Source organism: Abramis brama, assembly GCF_963993115.1.
Source record: "Abramis brama genome assembly, chromosome: 10".
In the NCBI taxonomy this organism is placed as follows: domain Eukaryota; kingdom Metazoa; phylum Chordata; class Actinopteri; order Cypriniformes; family Leuciscidae; genus Abramis; species Abramis brama.
This window is the reverse complement of record NC_139972.1, coordinates 22,767,179-22,773,178: the sequence shown is the minus strand read 5'-3', so window position 1 is coordinate 22,773,178 and position 6,000 is coordinate 22,767,179.

Here is a 6,000-nt window from a genome sequence, read left to right as displayed (position 1 = left end):
TGTACTGCAACCTTTGTATGAGGGTCAAGGTTGAATCTCCCCTGAGAAATGGTGGTAATGGCCAGCTGAAATTCTTCTCCCTGTGGTAATCATTCCCTAAGAGCTGTGATAAGTGGAAAGAGGCTGTCACAGCTGAGCTATTCTTTACCTTAGAGCTCTGCTTTTAGGGCTAGAAGAGCCTGTGAGGGAGGAAGGTTGTACATTCTGGAAGTTCTCTAGCTATAAAGGCATAGAAACTGAAATATCTTCCATATTTATGGGATATTTATGGCTTAGGGAATACTACCACTAGATGGTCTTTGTACATCTTTTTATGGATGTGTCCTGGGTTGACTCTCTGACTCTAACTAAATAATCTGTTGGGCAAGCATTCCCGCGGCATGGCGGAGTGGGTATTTGTTCCCATAGCGTCAATCCAAGATGCAGTGTTGAGTTCCACTTTGAAAGGGAACGTCTCAGGTTATGACTGTAACCATGTTTCCCTGAGTTGGGAACAAGACACTGAGTCTTGTTGCCATACCATTGGGCCTACCTGCATCTCTCCTTCAGACAAAAAAAGTGGATTACGAGTATTACCGGCATCTACTTTTACTTCCGGGCGCTCCGCTAGTGATGTCACGTTCACGTAGTCATACATATGCCACCTCTCTTCCATGATGTAACGACTGATAGTCAGACACAAGTATTTGTTATAGTTTAACAAATTATATTTAGAACTCAATCTGGGATCTGTGGCCCCATCCCCCCAAACAGGGCAAGAAGGTCTTAGTTACCATGACCACAATCAGATAAGTTGGTTTTATGACTCTTAACAATGTGAAACTCAAAGAACAGACTCTCCTGCATTCATTTATCGATGAACTGATTAACCTGAAATTAACATGCATCCCAGAACTTTTTGTGAATGATTTACTCTCTTGTGTTGTGTCTTTTTAATACTATTATCTTTTGATACTATTATCTCTTTGATACTATGTATTTTATTATAGAAACTAACGGTCAAGGTATCCTCACCTATACCATGTTTGGTCTCTATAAATTGGTACTTTGAAGATCGAAATGATTGTGTACATGATATGCCGATAGCCGCGCAACATATTCGTATTACAAGAATCTTTCTTAGTTTCTTCATCAGAAACCAATCCAGCTGCCATTGCAAATGAGCACATTTAGAACAAAGATTCATAAATCAACCACAGAGGAATCCCAAGGGCCCCAGCAGGCCGTGAGCACCGCCTGCCATCCTTTCATGCTCCCAAAGGAGTCAAGACTGTGTTTTCTTCAATCCAACCAAGACTAAAACTGTAACCTTACCATCACTCTTGCAACGATCATCTCTTGGCTTCTCAGTACGTTCAGGATGCCATGCTGTCCAGCGTGGCCTCAGCAGGCCCCAGGGCAGCAGGCTTCGACTCACCACAGCCATGTGCTCACTCAGGAGAGAGAGGACTCTCTCAACCACAACAGCATCAAGGACAACCTCAGGAGTTCAATGTCTTCATTCAATGCGGACGAAGTCCATAGCAACTCCCACAATTTGCTCTGCGTGTCCTGCCGGCCCAGAGCCTGCAGGCTACAATCTGCACTCCAGCCATGAGAACAGCGTTGAAATAACCATGCAAGTTCATCATATCTTCTCCATCCAGCAGAGAAGAAAACGATTGCAACTTGTACAGTGACATTTGACACTCACGGACCCATCAACGAACTCAATTTTCAACCACTTCAAGAATTGTGTCCACTGCACAGACCATGCAAGTATCAATTTAATGAGGTGCTCTGAAAATGATAAGCTGATGGTTCTTTTCATAGTTCCCTTTCCTGCTTCCAGTTCCATTCTATCACTCACCATTTTACCTATGCATGTATGTATGTATGTTTGTTTAGTTTAGTTATGTTTGTGATTTAGTTAATAAAACTTGTGCACAATATGTATTTGGTTCTGATTCTCTGCTTGCAACAAAGTCCATTTTACGATCTTGATCTTGTTACATGCTCTAAGCGCTGTACATGCTAAGAAATAATTATTTTTCGGTGGCCATGAAAGATACGGTTTTCTTAGAATAAATTAATAATCAAAAGAGTTCGTTGGAACTGATTAATTGATTGTAATATTAATTTAGCTACCTCAAGTTAATCCAATTAACTGACCCAAATATTAATAATTAATCATAACTGATAATTATGAGTTATTATTAATATTTCCCCTTTGAGCTAACTTGTTACAATGATCTGTCATGCAAGGTGCCAGATCAATATAAGACAGACTCCCTCTGCTCATCTTTCCCGTCACACATCAGTCAAAGCACCTGTGTAAATAACCACCAACCAAAAGCTTTTACACATGACACTTTCAAAGCCATGGGCTGGGAATTTCAGTTATGATGGGGTCCTGACTCTTAAAGAGAGAAGGGGATTTGACTCTGGGCTTTGTCCCACCTAATCCCAGATTAATTGCACTCCAAGGCTGTGACTGGTTTGGATGAATACATGTATCATATCTGTGGCAGCTTGGTTTCGTCTCCCACATGTGTGCTTTTTTTTTCTTATGGAATACATCATAGCAGTTCATTGAAACAGCTTTTCTGAAAGAAATCATGCCCGTTGGGACTGAAGTATTTGAGTCTGTTGTTTGGACTGTGCTCTTTCTTTGCCTCTCATGGCTATTGTGATTGGAAGGTGTTGAATAGAGATAGGGCTCCACTGACTGACAGAAGTAGGCTCCTGAAGACTGGCCATCAATGCATGTTGATGTATGCTCTCAATGATCTCTTTCAGTCATACATCATAAAGCTCCATTAGAAGAAGTCTATTTCTCTCAGTTCAGAACAAACATATCACTGGTCTACACTGTATAAAAGAGAGTTATGTAAATTGTACAAAAAAAAGTATATGTAAATTGCATCTCAACTAAAAATGTGTCCTTGAGAGTAAGTGAGAATGTAATCCAAATATCAAACTGAGAGTCTATAGATGTGATTCTGTGTTTGAGGTTTTTTTCCCCAACATGGTCTTTTGAGGAAATTTCACAAGTTTTTTAAGGGAATTTTATCCTGCATCACCAGAGTGTCACTCTTGTATGATATTCAAATATTTACCATGGAAACTTTGAGGGCAAAAATCGGAATTTTCACAATTTATTTACTCTCATGTCGCTCAAAAGCCTTAAGCCCCATTCACATCGTCAGAGACAAGCAGCGACAAAGCTACATGATCGCATTCATTTCAATGGAGAGCTGGCGATTTTCAGTGACACGAGCGACAGTGACCATTGGCGACAGGATTTGGACATGTTCAGTGACGCAAGAAAGTTAAGATATGTTTAAAGGCAAGCTCTGTTCACACCGCCAATGACTTTGTCGCTGTATATTGCCAATGGCTGGCAGTCAGGTCGCTAGTGGGCGTTTCCACTACTGGTTGCCTAGTAACATTTGTGAATGTCGTTTTATTCCATGTAGTAGACAACAAACAAGTTCTCTTGCTGATAAAAGCAAACATTTTGGATAGAAAAGACTAAATATAATTGAAATCAGTACATAAAATGCCAGATGAACGAGTTACGCTTACGCTAGATGCACAGTGCGCATTCATCATCACCATATGCTAATACACACACACTGTATGCACAGCCTGATTTTTCAGAATATATCATTTATTTTTCCAGGCATGTTAATTGTTTTTTGTGCACGTGAATTAGGTTTCATGCATGTGTATTTGGCTACTCGTGTGCATTGTATCTTTTGCATGAATTATTATTTAGACCAATCTGGTTCTATATATTGTTTTTGCAAGTAGTTGGTCCACAGTTGAAAAAGTAACAGAAAAATAACAACAACAAACTCAAACAAAAATATTATGGAGAAATAGTAGTAATAGTAATATAATAGACAAAGTGATTGTCTTTATGAGTGAGTGAATCATTCATTCAGCCTATTCTTTCAAAGGAAAGAAATTAGTGACTATCTTTATGAGTGAGTCATTGAATCAGACATCGATTGTTCATGTTGGGTGTTGCAGGTACACGCATATTTTTCATTGGCAGACCAAAATAGGCAGGTAAATTGTGTTAGACTTATCTTGTAATTAAATGGTAAACCGAAGAGAAGAATTAAATTTAATTCTCAAGAATACATCAATACAATTATTTAGATTGGGATAGTGGATTAGATAATACATTATTTCTCATTATCAAAATATTAACTGATAAATGTGAAACATGAACATGTAGAACACAATGAAATGCAAAAAAAAATCATACAGAAAAAAACCCCCATTACATTTAAAGAAGCAATATCCAAAATAGGAAGAGAAGTGACTAGAAATTGGAGATAAACAATAAAATAATATGTTTTTAGAAAGTTCGAAAGATATTTTACTGACTAATATAATTTAGTATAAAAAGTCAAAGCCATGAGGCCATACATTCCATGGTATAGTAGCGGTAAAATGAAGAAGAAGAAGAAATTAATAAAATAAAAATGTATACTGCCTGTAATTGTGCCTACCCTTACTAACACGGAAAGTGCACAGGCCTTCAGGAAATTTAAGTACAACAACCTTGGTGGCTCAAGTTGTTGCTTGACGAGAACATTATGAAAATGAAGCTGCGCCAGTAATCATATTTCACTCTCCTTTCACTTCAGCACTGGAACTGAGGGAAATGGCAGAACTAAATGGATTTGCAAAGACCTTGATAATCAGAAGGCCATGCTAATGTTTGGCTTGGATTTGCACGTAATGTCCCTTTTATCCAGATGTGAACCAATAGAAGAGGCTAAAGAAAGCACAATACATGTGGAAAAGGGATGGAAGTGTCTGACTGTCACAGACAGATCCATTTGATGATTAAATATCTAAAAATATAAAATAATACTATAAACATTTTTAAGTCTGACAAGTTCTGACAAAAGCGATAAACAAGAAGGTTAATACAGTTGTCAGTTTCTTTGTCTCCTGTGTAACTTGCGATTATCCAAATTGCCTCTTTTGATAAAATATGAAAAATCATGTAATCTTTCAGTGGTCTCTTTTGGGGGTAAGCATTTTAATTCAAATTAATCCATTAATCCACAAGCATAGCATCTCTTACTGATCTATTTCATGAGGAACACACAAAAAAAAAAAAAACGTATTCCCTGAGTATTGTACCGTCTACTGTACAATACCAGTGAACAATTATTTCCATACACAGTGAAACATCGATGATGTGCTGAACTAAAGGGTTGAGATAGGCATCATGGATATGAAGAGATTTATGGCAATGCTTATCTTAACTTAATAAAAATGTAAATGATATCACAAACAGGCCTCCGAATGCTAATACGCTTATTGTTTGGTTTGAAACTGACTTTTATATTTGAGGCAGGGATCATTTGTCTTAAGAATTATAACGAAAAATTAAATTAACAGCAATGAATGCAGTGGTGCTCTAACCCCATTTTGGTTGGAGAATAAGTATCTAGGCTCTCTCCAATTATCCTCGCAAACATAATAAAATAATTGCAGTCTGGTTATTGTACATCTGCCACATATCTGCTCATGTGTAATTTACATGAATTTAGTCAATGCAAATGGCAGCGTAATGACTTCAGAGACATTGTTATGCCATAATGTTCGCTTTACAAACCTATTTAGCATTCAAGGGGCCACAATGCACTTTACATATCTGGTGTTAGAAAAAGTCTACTCAACATTGTTTGGCAATCTTTTCCACCTTCCATGCATTAGACTGCATTCATCAGCATCACAATCAATTTGCATACAATTTATCTTCCCACATCCAGTCAAGCACTGTCGCAGCACAAAGGAAGCACACGCACAGAAACCTATGCAGCACTTTCATTCTCATTTCAGGGGACTTACAGTAAATTCAAGACCTCTGAATTGCTCTGCATGTGTGCTGGGAGACAAAAAAGGCTGCCAATGTAAACCGCTAGTCATCTGGCCAGTCATCGGATCTCGTTTTCTATCTGAATGTTGGTGAGGGAGTCGAGTTTTCAG